The 16,464-nt window shown below is 48.0% G+C and overlaps 1 protein-coding gene across 2 annotated transcripts in view; it reads right to left on the minus strand.

The window, feature by feature from the left end:
• STXBP6 (syntaxin binding protein 6) overlaps nt 1-16,464 on the minus strand; it is a 377,445-nt gene that overhangs the window by 108,391 nt on the left and 252,590 nt on the right. The window lies entirely within an intron of this gene.

Below are 16,464 nucleotides of genomic sequence, written 5' to 3' on the forward strand. Positions count from 1 at the left end.
GACAATTTGGCCTTCTCCTTCCACATTATTCCAGTAACCCCACATATAATGTTAAAATACATTACACTACAATCAGTGCTTAATTTGTAAATAAAAATGTGCCACTCAAAGCCCTCCTCTTAAACACGCGGCTGCTGCATTTTTTAATCCTGAAGCCATTTGGGGCTTCTTCAATCCATTTACAGCCACTCCCAGCTCCTTCAGCTCACTCTTGCAGCTTTCTGCTTTCTCCCATTTTGTGACACTTTTTCTTTTTTCCCTTCCTCTGTCTTTCCCATATGTCTCTTTTGCTCGCAGAAAATGCTTGAGGTAGAAGAAGATAAGCGCCGGCCCTCAAAAATAAGTGCGGGTGCCCTGCACCGGAAACAACAAGCACAAATTAAGCACTGACTACAATCAAGGTGCATAGCAGAAGCTTAAAATGTAGTGAAAAGGGAGAGGGATGCGAATTGGTAGGAGAACTAATTAAAAGGAACACAATATTTAGAAAAATAATTAACATTTTTAGAGCTTTCAAAACGGAGATGAGAGATGTGTGCGTTTTTGTCAGTGTGTGCATGCAAAAAGCCCAGATGCCTCACTAGGGTGACCACCCGTCCGTAAATTTCACGGACTGTCCGTAATTTCGCCCTGCTGTCCGTTGTCCGTGATGAAAGCTTTAACGGACAGCATTTGTCCGTAATTTTAGCCTTTCACCTAAAGGGCAACGGAGGCAGGGCGAAATTACGGGCAGAGGAGTTTTCCCAGCTGGGCTGGAAGGCAGGGGGTCTCCTGTGCTCTGAGGGAGGGAGGGGCAGACAGATAAGAAAAGGCCTTCTTGCCAGGGGGTCTCCTTCCCTAAAGACATGCAAATGTGGGCAACTGGTAAATCTGCAAATACAAAGGAGCATGAGAACCTGCATTGACTTTACTAAAAGGAGTCACTTGAAGTTTTCTGGTTGCAAAGATATTTCTTTCAGAGAGGTATTGTAATGGTGTTCCAAGGTGAGCTGTGGAGTGTGTGGTTTTAATGGAGTGTTATAAATTTTTTTTAGCACTAGGTAGAAACTGTATATTATTCAAATCTGTATTTGAGAAGCGCTTTTTTTTTTTTATTTAACCAAAATGTATTCGCACATTTTGTAGCAGCCTTTATTATGATGTAATTGTATTTTTTACAGTTCTTTCAGGTACCTCGGTACCTCATAGTACTAACAAACATTGGCAAAGCCAGTAGGTCTCATCTACGAAAGAGTTATTGGCTTTGCAAATGTGTTTTAGCCATTAGCCATGTTATACACCAGAGTAGCTGCTGTTCAGCATGGCTTAAAGCTAGTGGCATAGTGGTGTGGAGTAGAGTAGCATAGGAGCAGTGGCATAGAGCCCAGTGGTGCAAAGTACAGAGCAGTGGGGTACAGTGCAGTTGTTTAGAGTGTGTTAGCGTAGAGTGCAGTGGTTTAGAGTGCAGTGGCATGGAGTGGCATGGGACAGAGTAGAGTGGCATAGAGTGCAGTGGAGTAGAGTGGCATACAATAGAGTGGAAGAGAGAGCAGTAGTGTAGAGTGGTGCAGTGGCATAGATTGCAGAGTAGACTCACGTTGCAGGGAGTGCAGTGGTGTAGTGTAGAGTGGTGCAAAGTAGGGCAAAGTGCTGTAGAGTGGAGTGATGCAGAGTAGAGTGGCATAGAGTGCAGTGGCATAGAATGCAGTAGTACATAGTACATTTGTGTATTGTACGGTGGTGGAGAGTGCAACACTGCAGAGTAGAGTGTCAGTGCAGTGATGTTTTGTGGAGTAGAGTGGCACAGAGCAGTGGCGTAGAGTACAGTGGTATAGAGTAGAGGGCAGTGGCGTGCAGTTTAGATTGCATTGGCGCAGAGTGCAGTGGCATAGAGTGGCATGGGTAGAGTTACATAGAGTGCAGTGGAGTAGAGTGGCATACAATAGAGTAGTAGAGAGTGCAGTAATGCAGAGTGGTGCAGTGTCATAGACTGCAGAGTAGAATCATGTGGCATAGAGTGTAGTGGTGCAGAGTGGAGTATTGTAGAGTGGTGTAGAGTAGAGAATAGTGCCTAGAGTGCAGTGGCATAGAGTAGAGTGGTGTAGAGTGCAGAGTTGCAGATTAGAGTGTCAGTGCAGTGGTGTAGAGTGGTATAGAGTACAGTGGTGCAGAGTAAAGGGCAGTGCTGTTGTTTAGAGTACACTGGTGTAGAGTGCAGTTGCATAGAGTGGCATTGGGCAGAGTAGAGTGGCATAGAATGCAGTGGAATAGAGTATATTGGTGCAAAATGCAGTAGTACAGAGCAGAGTGGTGTAGAGTATAGTGGCGGCCAGAGCAGTGTTGCAGAGTGTCAGCTTGCAGTAGTGTAGAGTGCATTGAACTAGATTGCAGTGGTCAGAGTAGTATAGAGTACAGTGGCGTAGAATAGATTGTTTCAGAGTAGAGTGCAGTTGCATAGAGTGGAGAGGTGCAGGGTAGAGTGCAGTGGCATAGAATGCAGTGGCATAAAGTAGATTATTTCACAGTAGAGTGAGGTGGCTTAGAGTGGAGAAGTGCAGGTTAGAGTGAAGTTGCATAAAGTGGCATAGAGTGTGATGGCATAGAGTAAAGTAGTGTAGAGTGCCGGGGCATAGAGTGCAGAGGTGCAGAGTAGATTAGGGTGGTTGTAAGTAAGGAGTTGACCGGGTGAAGATGGTAGTCTGCCCCAAGGGTTTGGAAATTTAGTAGCTCACTGTTCAGAAACAAAGTCCCCAATTTTAAGACACCTGCAACATGCCACTGATGGAGTTGCTCTGAGCACAGCCATCCTGTGTGAGTGGGAAGGCTTAGCAAAGGTAGTGCAGGAGCATAAGGTTTCTTCGTGTCAGTGAGTTTACAGGTTCTGGCAAGGCAAGAGAAAGCCATGCATGATAACCCCGGATGGTGATCCATAGAATGGTCAGTAGGAAACGATGAGCAGTGCATTAAGCCTTTCTTAAAAGTCTTTACTGGTAAACCCCATCTCATGCAGAGAGGTGGGCAGAAAGCCAGTGAGCCACCCATTGGACATCTGCAGCTGAATAAAAGCATTCTAAGTCCAGAAGATCTAATCCACCCGCAGTCACAGTTAGCTTTAGAGTGGAAAGAGCTCCCGAGGGCGCCGCAGCGACCAAATCAGATGTGTGGCCTATCTGAAGAAGGAATGACGGACGAGCAGGGGAAGGTTTGCAAAATAATACTATCATTGGGGTAGCACACCATCTTCACTAGTGCCACATGGCCTCTACAGAAAGCAGAAGAGAAGACCAAAAAGCAAACTGGGCTTGGAGGGACCGTTCGCTCTGCCGAGATTTTCATCCTGGAAATCAGTGTAAGAATGGTAGATATTAATCATTAGGTATTGAAAGGTAACTGGTTCCCAGTTCAATCTGAGATCTAATTGTGTATGAAGGCGAAAACAGTGCCATATGTTAAAGAAACACTAATTAAATTTTAAAATTTGTAAATTTTGTTTGTGCAATTTACATCCCAAATATTTTGAAGATTCTATGTGTACTTGACACTTAGGGACAACCCAGATCTCTAGTTTGGCTTTTGCTCAATTTCAAAACCATATAAAGACATGGACTAAGTGGGCAATTGCCTTGCACAACCTTGCAAGGGGTCTGGCCCCTGCTCACCCTTCACAAGCACTAACAGCGAACCATTGCACCAGAAGAGTTTGCCAAGGTGGATGGGTGTTACTTGTTCAACCACTTGACAGTGCCCCTTCTGTTTTGCTCCTGTGTGCAGAGACAACTTCCCAGGTACCCAATACCTTCAAATAGTCTTGGTGGACCCATCTTGTCTGATTTTAGGAATTTTCCCACCTTGTTCTTCTCTTCTTTATTTATCCAGTTGTTCGCAACAACCCTTTGAATTACTTGCCGTGGATCTCCCATTTGATCTCGATTTCATCCTACTCTTTTATTATCTTTGATTGGTAGTCCGGGCTCCCATTTCCTAGATAAATGTAGAGTCCCAAACATACACTCTAGTGCAGTGAGACTACAGACAAGTTATGGGTACATCACATCCTGTCATTAGGTGTGAGACTGTCACGCACACCATCTGCCCTGCCTCTTTAAAAATAATTAGGTTGAAAGTCCATGGGCGGTTGGGGTAAGTCAGGTGTTTTTGTTCAATTTGTTTAAACTAGCATAAGGTTAATTACCTTAATGTTTCCCAAACTGTTTGCCAGGGGTTTTGAAATGTTCAGAAACATAATCAAAATGTTGCTGTTATTTTCTCTTCAGGAAAGATAGGGTAGATTTGGGTAGGGGTGATGGCCTTGCTGTGAAGGGCATTAATTTACTACTGAACAAGGACGTAATGTGACACCTGAATGCAGCACACCAGGAGGCAATCACAAAAGGTCCACAGTGAATTAATAGTGCTATGTTAAAAAAGAGTAAATAAATGCACTGACAACATAGTGAGGCATGGCCTCTCTTGCGTGTGTCTGTAAAACTGACGTTTGTGCTTGAATTTTTGTCCTGAATTTTGACCCTTTGTCCTGAATTTTTGTCCTGAATTTTGACCCTTTGTCCTGAATTTTTTACAGTCCTGTCCAGAATTTGCCTCAGTGCCAGGTGGTCACCCTACGCCTCAACCGACTGAAAGCACCTGTCCCTTCTCCATGAAGATTCAGCTAAACTGCCCCACAGAAGGCAGAATATCTCCTCCTGCCCAGCTTTGTAAACTTTGGCCACAAACATTTCTCCAGTGAGTTCAGTCAACAATGACGCAAGAACATGTTCCATTGTTTTTACACGCAAACTGAAAGACTAAATCTTGGCGATACCTCTGGTTTTTCCGTGTTTTTTCCCCCAAACGAACAGCATAAACGTGCGGCGGTGACCGGTCACCCTGTGGTACACATCATGAAACGCACGGTGTTTAAAGGTCGACAAAGAACTGCGTCATCAGTCTGTCAACGCATCCTTTGTACAAATCTAATGAAAATACCAAGGGGGCCTTAGATTCGTCCGGCAGGAATGGACGCTTCCTGGTCGTGGCCTGGCACAAAGGCGGCAATAATTCAGGTGGGAGAGAAGCAAATAAACAGGGAGGTCACGCATTGCAAAGTGCTCTCCTGGGCCGGTGGAATAACATTTTTGTCTAGGATCACACAATGCGGACAGGCGGGGAATGCCAGGATTAATCCCACAGCACTACTTGGGCATCTCTTTCACACTTTACATCAAAGGTTCAAATGGTTTCGGACACAGAAAAAGGTGTCTGTGTTCTGCTGCGATGGAGTCTACGAGTAGCTTGGAACAGGAGAACGCGGCAACCCTGAGAAAGGAATAGCATGGGACGTAGGTGGAGCGAGGGAGGGGGTGCTGGGGTGTACTTAGGAGACCTGGTGGAGTACTGATGGGCCCTGCTGGAGCACGATCGTATCAATAGTAGAGCAGTGGTTGAGTACCAGTGGTACCCCAGCGGCGCACTATTGGAGCTCTTCTAGAGTATCGCTGGGATCCTAGTGAAGCACTTTTGGAGCACTTCTAGAGTACTAGTGGGATCCTAGTGGCAAGCTACTGGAGCACTTCTAGAGTACCAGTGGAATCCTAGTGGAGCACTTCTAGAGTACCAGTGGGATCTTAGTGCAGCATCATTGGAGCACTTCTAGAGTACCACTGGGATCCTAGTGGAGCACTTGTAGAGTACCAGTGGGATCCTAGTGGCATGCTATTGGAGCACTTCTAGTGTACCAGTGGAATCCTAGTTGAGCACTTATAGAGTACCAGTGGGATCCTAGTAGAGCACTATTGGAGCACTTCTAGAGTACCAGTGGGATCCTAGTGCAGCATCATTGGAGCACTTCTAGAGTACCGCTGGGATCCTAGTGGAGCATCATTGGAGCACTTCTAGAGTACCGCTGGGATCCTAGTGGAGCACTTGTAAAGTATCGGTGGAACCCTGGTGATGCACTGTTGTAGCACTTCTAGCGTAGCAGTGGGATCCTAGTGGAGCACTTCTAGAGTACCAGTGGGGTCCTAGCTGTGCACCACTGGAGCACTTCTAGAGTGCTGATGAGGCTCTAGTGGAAAGATTCTAGACTTCTGGCAGTGTATGGTGTGGTCCTGGTGGGAGCCCTAATAGAGTTCTGGAAAGCCCCGGTGAAGAACTAGCGGGGCCCGGGATTAACGCTAATCTAGCAATAGTGGGATACTAGGGGGAACTGGTGGGCCGAGGTTGATGACTAGTGGTGCCCTTGGAATTACTTGGAAAGTAATATGGCAGCCTTGGTAGAGCAGTCTTGATGCAGTAGTGGAACTGTGAGGAGCACTGATAGAGCATCAGTTATGCCCTGGTGGACGACTAGTGAAGCTCTGTGGAAAAGTTTGGAGCATTAGTAGCACTGTCAGAAGCACTTGAGGAGAACAGCTGGGGTCCAAGTGAAACCCTCGTGGAGCATTAGTGGAGCACTGGTGGAAGAGTAGATGCACTATTGAAAGCACTGGTGAAGCACCGGAGGAGGACTAGTGGTGCTCTTGGAAGCACCTGTGGGGCACTGGTAGAAGGCTAGTGGCGCTTTTAGAAGCATTTGTGGAGCACTGTGGAAGGCTAGTGGCACCTGTGGAGCACTGATGGAAGACTGGTGGTACTCCTCAAAGCACTTGTGGAGCACTGGTGTAAGACTAGTGGTGATCTTGGAAGCACTTTCGGAGCACCGGTGGAAGACTAGTGGTGCTCTTGGAAGCACTAGTGGAGCATTGGTGAAAGACTAGTGCTCACTTGGAAGCACTGGTCAAGAAGTAGTGACTCTCTTAGAAGCACTGATGGAAGAGTAGTGGTACTTTAGGGAGCAATTGTGGAGCACTGGTGGAAGACTAGTGGTGCTCTTGGAAGCACTGGTGGAAAAGTAGTGGTACTTTTAGAAGTACTTGTGGAGAAATGGTGGAAGGCTAGAGGCACATGTGGAAGCACTTCTGAAGCACTTGTGGAACACTGGTGGAAGAACAGTGGTGCACTTGGAAGCACTTGTTAAGCACTGGTGGAAGACTACTGGCACACTTGGAAGCACTTGTGGTGCACTGGTTGAACACTAGTGGTGCTCTTGGAAGCACTTGTGGAGCATTGATGGAAGACCAGTGGCTCACTTAGAAGTACTTGTAGAGCACTGGTGGAAGACTAGTGGCACTCTTTGAAGCACTGGTGGAAAACTAGTGGCACACTTGAAAGCACTTGTGGAAGAGTAGTGGCACCTTTGGACCCACTTGTGGAGAACTTTGTGGAAGATTAGTGGCACTCTTGGAAGCACTTGTGGAGCACTGGTGGAAGAATAGTAGTGCTCTTGTAAGCACTTGTGGAGCGATTGTGGAAGAGTAGTGGTGCTCTTGCAGGTAATTGTGGAACATTGGTGGAAGACTAGTGATCAGTTGGAAGCACTTGTGGAGCACTGGTGAAAGAGTAGTGACTCTTTGAAGCACTGGTTGAAGAGTAGTGGCACTCTAGAAAGCACTTGTGGAGCATTGGTGGAAGACAAATGGTGCTCTTGGAAGCACTGGTGGAGCCCTGGTGGAAGAGTAGTGGTGCTTTTAGAAGCACTTATTGAGCAAAGGTGGAAGGCTAGTGGCACACTTTGAAGCACTTGTGGAGCCCTGGTGCAAGGCTAGTGGTGCTCTTGGAAGCACCTGTGGAGCACTGGTGAAAGAACAGTGGTGCACTTGGAAGCACTTGTTAAGCACTAGTGGAAGACTAGTGGCAGCCTTGGAAGCACCTATGGGGCACTGGTGGAGGCTAGTGGCGCTCTTGGAAGAGCTTGTGATGCACTGGTGGAAGACTGGTGGCACACTTAGAAGCATTTGTGGAGCATTGATGTAAGATTAATGACACATTTGGAAGCACTGGCGGAGCACTGGTGGAAGACTAGTGGAACTCTTGGAAGCACTTGTGGAGCACTGGTGGAAGACAAATGGCACTCTTGGAAGCACTGGTGGAGCCCTGGTGGAAGATTAGTGGCACTTTTAAAAGCACTTGTGGAGCACTCCTGGAAAGCTAGTGGCACTCTTGTAAGCACTTCTAGAACACTAATGAAGATTAATGGTACATGTGGAAGCACTTGTTGAGCACTGGTGGTAGACTAGTGGTGCTCTTGGAAGCACCTGTGTTGCAGTTGTGGAAGACTAGGTGCATTCTTGAAAGCACTGGTGGACAGATAGTGACACTCTTGAAAGCACTGGTGGAAGACTAGTGGCACACTTGGAAGCACTTGTGGTGCACTGGTGGAAGACTAGTGACGCTTTTGGAAGCACTTGTGGAGCACTGGTGAAAGAATAGTGACGCACTTGGAAGCACTTGTGGTGCACTGGTGGAAGACTGTTGGCGCTTTTGGAAGCACTTGTGGTGCACTGGTGGAAGACTAGTGAGTCACTTGTGGTGCACTGGTGGAAGACTAGTGGCGCTTTTGGAAGCACTTGTGTTGCAGTTGTGGAAGGTTAGTGGGACCCTTGAAAGCACTTGTGGATCACTGGTGGAAGAACAGTGGCACACTTGGAAGCACTTGAGGAGCACTCCTGGAAGACTAGTGGTGCTCTTCGAAGCACTTGTGGAGCACTGGTGGAAGAGTAGTGGCACCTGTGAAAGCACCTGTGAAGCACTGGTTGAAGACTAGTAGCATTCTTGGAAGCACTTGTGGAGCACTGCCGGAAGAGTAGTGGTGCTTTTAGAAGCTCTTGTAGAGCACTGGTGAAAAACTAGTGGCGCTCTTGGAAGTACTTCTAGAAGGCTATTGGCACCTGTGAAGGCACTTGTGGAAGACTAGTGATGCTCTTGAAAGCACTTGTGGAGCACTGGTGGAAGACAAGGGGCACTCTTTGAAGCACTGGTGGAAGATTAGTGGCACTTTTAGAAGCACTTCATGAGCACTGGTGGAAGGCTAGTGGTGCTCCTGGAAGCAGTGGTGGAAGATTAGTGCCACTTTTAGAATCACTTGTGGAGCACTGGTGGTAGAATAGTGGCACTCTTGGAAGCACTGACGAAGCGGTGGTGGAAGGCCAGTGACACTCTTGAAAGCACTGGTGGAAGACTAGTAGCACCTGTGGAAGCACTTGTGGAGCACTGGTGCTCCTGGAAGCACTGGTGGAAGATTAGTGGCACTTTTAGAATCACTTGTGGAACACTGGTGGTAGAATAGTGGCACTCTTGGAAGCACTGGTGAAGCGGTGGTGGAAGGCCAATGACACTCCTGAAAGCACTGGTGGAAGACTAGTGGCACCTGTGGAAGCACTTGTGGAGCACTGGTGGAAGACTAGTGGTACTCTTGGACGCACGTGGAGCGCTGGTGGGGCCCTGGCAGAGCACTGGTGCCCATGGGTCCAATGTAAGCAGTTTTGCCACTGTAGGCGAAGTGGCGCACTTCTGCCCACCTCTGAGGTTACATCAGACTGTTTTCGGGCTTTGAACGGGGGGTGCCTCGGGCAGCTCAAAAACAATGACTGCAGCTTTCGTTTTAAAACATGAAATAGAAGCTTAGAAGTTCTCTGAGGCAATGTCAGCCTGTGAATGATCGCTGGGCAGAGAAACTCACACCGACAGGTTATCCAGTCAGGCATGATTATAGCGATACTTCAGAAACACAGTTAAAGTTTATGTTTCACAATTATCAAAAGGATCATATACTTGCTCCATCTGTGAACTGCAGACACGTTCACTAGTGCACCCGCGTGCTTCACACACAGCACTGTCCAAGGCGATGGCACAGCAGATGGTCCTGGCTTTTCAGAGCAGGGTCAGCCCCAACTTGGCAGAGGATTAATGAGGGTTGGGGGAGGAGGCAGGGTGGGCGACGGACACCCTTGGCCAGTGGTCCATATTCCTGGTGCGCATTCCCAGTTTCCGCGGTTTGAGCAGCCTTTGCAGAGAGGCTTGCGCGTGTATTCTGTGCACTACGACTCTGGTCCCAGCGGTGCCCCCCACAGCATGCATTAGCATTTTAATTGTAAACCGCAGCAGCAAATAGGCGGTCAGCAGTACTAATGGGTTCTCAACTACAAACTGTGCTGACCGAGTGAATTTTTATTTTTTTGCAGTTTTATATAGCACGAACTTGACGCGAAGGTATCGGAGCGCTTTACATGAGCACCAGTTACATTACAGAAGATTTTTTCCAAGTGTGCTTAGGAAGCATGAATGTTAGCCAAAGCCCCACTTGAGACCACAGAACACCCAGGCAAGAGCCATATGTCCTGCTTGTTAAATGGGTCTACTGGGCAGTCCCAATAACATTCAGGGTTCCAAGTAAAAGCAAACTACATCAGGAGTTCTTAATCTTTTGAGTTCTGTGGACCCCCACTTTATAGCAACTAGAACCTGGGAACACCTCCCCTCCCCCTATTCACGGACCCCCACTGAGTCATTAATGGAACCCCAGGGTCTCTCCACTGAATCATTATTGGAATCAGTGGACCTCACTTAATCACTACTGGGACCCAGGAACCCCCCTACTGAATTATTAATGGAATCTGTGAACCACCTCCGAGTCATTACTGGAAGCCAAGGTCCCCAGACTATGCATTTTCGATCATTTGAACTGCAAAACAATACACAAGCATTTGCAATGCAATGAGCGTCGCATTTAATTGAGTTCGAGCTATTGGCGTTGTAAATTCATAACTGGACTTTTCTTGCCACATAAATTGGCCAACCCCGACTCATAATTTGGTCTTTTCCTGCCACACAATTCCAGTGACCCTGCATATAATTAAAACACTTCCATTTACCTTCTTCCTCTATCTGCAGCAAAAAATGAAAATGTACCCATTTAGCATCCTAATGCTAATTCCAGTCACTTTCACTGCCCACCATCAGAGTTTCTGGCTGACTAACACAATTCCCAAAACAAGACAGCCATGGAGAAGTAACAAGATGGGGGTCCACAGAAGTCAAAAGGTTGGGAACCACTGCCTTAGAGGACATAACCGCAAGAAAAGAAAACAACTGAAAATATTGCAGTGTAACCATATATTTAGCCCCTAGAAGGCATAATGCATTACACATTTTCAGGGCTAGCAGGCTTACTGCAATGATATTTCAAACAAGACCCTTTAAACAAACTACTCTCAGCTGTGAAACAAAAGTTCCATCCATGAGAGAGATTAAAGACACTGAATGGAGGGAGGGTTTATTATTTTAAAGTCCCCACTAACCTAGTGTGGGGACTCAAAGATGATCTAGGCAGAAACAGCAGGTTGGTGAATGTTTTTAACCTCTTCTGTGCCTTGGACGAGATGATCTCGTCCAAGGCTACAGTTCCCCTGTGCCTTGGACGAGATCATCTCGTCCATGGCACAGGGGAACTTGGGGGCGCGCTAGCGCGCCCCCGTGCACCCCCCTTCCCCCCCCCAAGTCAGGGATGGAAGGGGAAGACCTTCCCCTTCCACCCCCAACCCCCCCACCCCCCCCTGTGACGTCAGCGCGCGCGCGCTGATGTGTCACAGGGGCCTCCCTCGTCGCGCTGGAAGCTCTGCTTCCAGCGCGATTGAAAAAGAAATGCAAAAGCATTTCTTTTTCAATCACTTGGGAGGCCCGGAGGGGCTTCAAAGGGAAGGAAAAGTATTTCCTTCCCTTTGAAACCCCACTAGACACCAGGGATTTTTTTTTTTTTCTTAGAAATTGACAAAAGGGAGAGACCCCTTGGGCAAGGGTCGCTCCCAGGGGGGGCATTTTTTTGAAAAGGCCTTTTCTGCCCCCCCTGGGGGCAGAAACCTCTAGGCACCAGGGACCATTTTTTATTTTTATTTTTTTTTGTTTCATTTTTTTTTATTGAGGTGGGGAGCGACCCCTTAGGCAAGGGTCGTTCCCCTTGGGGGAAAATTATATTTTGGCCATTTCTGCCCCCCTTGGGGGCAGATTGGCCAATTTTGATGAGGCCAATCTGCCCCCAAGGGGGGTAGAAACCACTAGACACCAGGGATTTTTTTTTTTTTTTATTGTTATTGACAAAAGGGAGCGACCCCTTGGGCAAGGGTCGCTCCCAGGGGGGCATATTTTCGGGAAGGCCTTTTCTGCCCCCCCTGGGGGCAGATCGGCCTACTATTAGGCCGATCTGCCCCCAGGGGGGGCAGAAACCTCTAGGCACCAGGGACCATTTTTTATTTTTTGTTTCATTTTTTTTTTTTTTGGTGGGGAGCGACCCCTTAGGCAAGGGTCGTTCCCCTTGGGGGAAAATTATATTTTGGCCATTTCTGCCCCCCTTGGGGGCAGATTGGCCAATTTTGATGAGGCCAATCTGCCCCCAAGGGGGGTAGAAACCACTAGACACCAGGGATTTTTTTTTTTTTTTATTGTTATTGACAAAAGGGAGCGACCCCTTGGGCAAGGGTCGCTCCCAGGGGGGCATATTTTCGGGAAGGCCTTTTCTGCCCCCCCTGGGGGCAGAAACCTCTAGGCACCAGGGACCATTTTTTATTTTTTGTTTCATTTTTTATTTTTTTGGTGGGGAGCGACCCCTTAGGCAAGGGTCGCTCCCAATGGGGGAAAATTATATTTTGCCCATTTCTGCCCCCCTTGGGGGCAGATTGGCCTATTTTGATGAGGCCAATCTGCCCCCAAGGGGGGTAGAAACCACTAGACACCAGGGAGTTTTTTCTTTGCGTGAATTTCACGCAAAGGGAGCGACCACTTAGGCAAGGGTCGCTCCCTGGGGGGGAGGGGAATTTATTTTAGGCCATTTCTGCCCCCAGGGGGGGAAGAAACCTCTAGGCGCCAGGGCAAATTTTTTTTTTGTGTTTTTTTTTTTTGTTCTTTTTTTTTTTTTTTTTTAGAGATGGGGAGCGACCCATCAGGCAAGGGTCGCTCCCCTGGGGGGCAAATTGTATTTAGACCATTTCTGCCCCCCTGGGGGCAGATTGGCCGATTTTAGGTCAATCTGCCCCCAAGGGGGCAGAAACCACTAGGCACCGGGGATTTGTTTTTTGGCACCAATGTCACGCAGGGGGAGCGACCCCGTAGGCAAGGGTCGCTCCCGGGGGGGGGCAAATTTATTTTAGGCCATTTCTGCCCCCCCGGGGGGCAGATCGGCCTATTATTAGGCCGATCTGCCCCCGGGGGGGGGGAAGAAACCTCTAGGCGCCAGGGGAATTTTTCTTTTTTTTCATTTTTTTTTCCTTTGTTTTTTTTTTTTTTAGAGATGGGGAGCGACCCATCAGGCAAAAGTCGCTCCCCTGGGGGACAAATTGTATTTAGGCCATTTCTGCCCCCCTTGGATGAGTTTAGGTCAACCTGCCCCCAAGGGGGCAGAAACCACTAGGCACCGGGGATTTGGTTTTTGGTGCCAATGTCACGCAGGGGGAGCGACCCCGTAGGCAAGGGTCGCTCCCGGCGGGGAGGGTGGGGGTTGGGGGGGCAAATTTATTTTAGGGCATTTCTGCCCCCCCCCCCCTGGGGCCGGCTGAGCTACAGGCCAAACACCACAGGTAGGCACCTTGCAAAAAACACCTCTGTTTTCTGTGAAAAAATATGTTGTGTCCACGTTCCTTTTGTGGGCGCTAGGCCTACCCACAGAAGTGATGTACCATTTTTATCGAGAGACTTAGGGGAACGCTGGGTGGAAGGAAATTTGTGGCTCCTCTCAGATTCCAGAACTTTCTGTCACCGAAATGAGAGGAAAAAGTGTTTTTTGGGCCAAATTTTGATGTTTGCAAAGGATTCTGGGTAACATAACCTGGTCAGAGCCCCGCAAGTCACCCCATCTTGGATTCCCCTGGGTTTCTAGTTTTCAAAAATGCACTGGTTTGCTACGTTTCCTCAGGTGTCGGCTGAGCTACAGGCCAAAATCCACAGGTAGGCACTGCTTTTTATAAAAAAATGTGATGTGTCCACGTTGTGTTTTGGGCCCTTTCCTTTCGTGGGCGCTAGTCCTACCCACACAAGTGAGGTATCATTTTTATCGGGAGACTTGGGGGAACGCTGGGTAGAAGGGAATTTGTGGCTCCTCTCAGATTCTAGAACTTTCTGCCACAGAAATGTGAGTAACATGTGTATTTTTAGCCAAATTTTGAGGTTTGCAAAGGATTCTGGGTAACAGAACCTGGTCCGAGCCCCGCAAGTCACCCCTCCTTGGATTCCCCTAGGTCTCTAGTTTTCAGAAATGCACAGGTTTGGTAGGTTTCCCTAGGTGCCGGCTGAGCTAGAGGCCAAAATCTACAGGTAGGCACTTCGCAAAAAACACCTCTGTTTTTTTCCAAAATTTAGGATGTGTCCACGTTGCGCTTTGGGGTGTTTCCTGTCGCCGGCGCTAGGCCTACCCACGCAAGTGAGGTATCATTTTTATCGGGAGACTTGGGGGAATGCTGGGTGGAAGGAAATTTGTAGCTCCTCTCAGATTCCAGAACTTTCTGCCACAGAAATGTGAGGGACATGTGTTTTTTTAGCCAAATTTTGAGGTTTGCAAAGGATTCTGGGTAACAGAACCTGGTCCGAGCCCCGCAAGTCACCCCTCCTTGGATTCCCCTAGGTCTCTAGTTTTCAGAAATGCATAGGTTTGGTAGGTTTCCCTAGGTGGCGGCTGAGCTAGAGGCCAAAATCTACAGGTAGTCACTTTGCTAAAAACAGCTCTGTTTTCTGTGATATGTCCACGTTGTGTTTTGGGGCATATCCTGTCGCGGGCGCTAGGCCTACCCACACAAGTGAGGTATCATTTTTATCGGGAGACGTGGGGGAACGCTGGGTGGAAGGAAATTTGTGGCTCCTCTCAGATTCCAGAACTTTCTGCCACAGTAATGTGAGGAACATGTGTTTTTTTAGCCAAATTTTGAGGTTTGCAAAGGATTCTGGGTAACAGAACCTGGTCCGAGCCCCGCAAGTCACCCCTCCTTGGATTCCCCTAGGTCTCTAGTTTTCAGAAATGCACAGGTTTGGTAGGTTTCCCTAGGTGGCGGCTGAGCTAGAGGCCAAAATCTCCAGGTAGTCACTTTGCTAAAAACAGCTCTGTTTTCTGTGATATGTCCACGTTGTGTTTTGGGGCATATCCTGTCGCGGGCGCTAGGCCTACCCACACAAGTGAGGTATAATTTTTATCGGGAGACGTGGGGGAACGCTGGGTGGAAGGAAATTTGTGGCTCCTCTCAGATTCCAGAACTTTCTGCCACAGAAATGTGAGGAACATGTGTTTTTTTAGCCAAATTTTGAGATTTGCAAAGGATTCTGGGTAACAGAACCTGGTCCGAGCCCCGCAAGTCACCCCTCCTTGGATTCCCCTAGGTCTCTAGTTTTCAGAAATGTACAGGTTTGGTAGGTTTCCCTCGGTGGCGGCTGAGCTAGAGGCCAAAATCTCCAGGTAGTCACTTTGCTAAAAACAGCTCTGTTTTCTGTGATGTGTCCACGTTGTGTTTTGGGGCATATCCTGTCGCGGGCGCTAGGCCTACCCACACAAGTGAGGTATCATTTTTATCGGGAGACGTGGGGGAACGCTGGGTGGAAAGAAATTTGTGGCTCCTCTCAGATTCCAGAACTTTCTGCCACAGAAATGTGAGGAACATGTGTTTTTTTAGCCAAATTTTGAGATTTGCAAAGGATTCTGGGTAACAGAACCTGGTCCGAGCCCCGCAAGTCACCCCTCCTTGGATTCCCCTAGGTCTCTAGTTTTCAGAAATGCATAGGTTTGGTAGGTTTCCCTAGGTGGCGGCTGAGCTAGAGGCCAAAATCTACAGGTAGTCACTTTGCTAAAAACAGCTCTGTTTTCTGTGATATGTCCACGTTGTGTTTTGGGGCATATCCTGTCGCGGGCGCTAGGCCTACCCACACAAGTGAGGTATCATTTTTATCGGGAGACGTGGGGGAACGCTGGGTGGAAGGAAATTTGTGGCTCCTCTCAGATTCCAGAACTTTCTGCCACAGTAATGTGAGGAACATGTGTTTTTTTAGCCAAATTTTGAGGTTTGCAAAGGATTCTGGGTAACAGAACCTGGTCCGAGCCCCGCAAGTCACCCCTCCTTGGATTCCCCTAGGTCTCTAGTTTTCAGAAATGCACAGGTTTGGTAGGTTTCCCTAGGTGGCGGCTGAGCTAGAGGCCAAAATCTCCAGGTAGTCACTTTGCTAAAAACAGCTCTGTTTTCTGTGATATGTCCACGTTGTGTTTTGGGGCATATCCTGTCGCGGGCGCTAGGCCTACCCACACAAGTGAGGTATAATTTTTATCGGGAGACGTGGGGGAACGCTGGGTGGAAGGAAATTTGTGGCTCCTCTCAGATTCCAGAACTTTCTGCCACAGAAATGTGAGGAACATGTGTTTTTTTAGCCAAATTTTGAGATTTGCAAAGGATTCTGGGTAACAGAACCTGGTCCGAGCCCCGCAAGTCACCCCTCCTTGGATTCCCCTAGGTCTCTAGTTTTCAGAAATGCACAGGTTTGGTAGGTTTCCCTAGGTGGCGGCTGAGCTAGAGGCCAAAATCTACAGGTAGTCACTTTGCTAAAAACAGCTCTGTTTTCTGTGATATGTCCACGTTGTGTTTTGGGGCA

Source organism: Pleurodeles waltl, chromosome 9, assembly GCF_031143425.1.
Source record: "Pleurodeles waltl isolate 20211129_DDA chromosome 9, aPleWal1.hap1.20221129, whole genome shotgun sequence".
In the NCBI taxonomy this organism is placed as follows: domain Eukaryota; kingdom Metazoa; phylum Chordata; class Amphibia; order Caudata; family Salamandridae; genus Pleurodeles; species Pleurodeles waltl.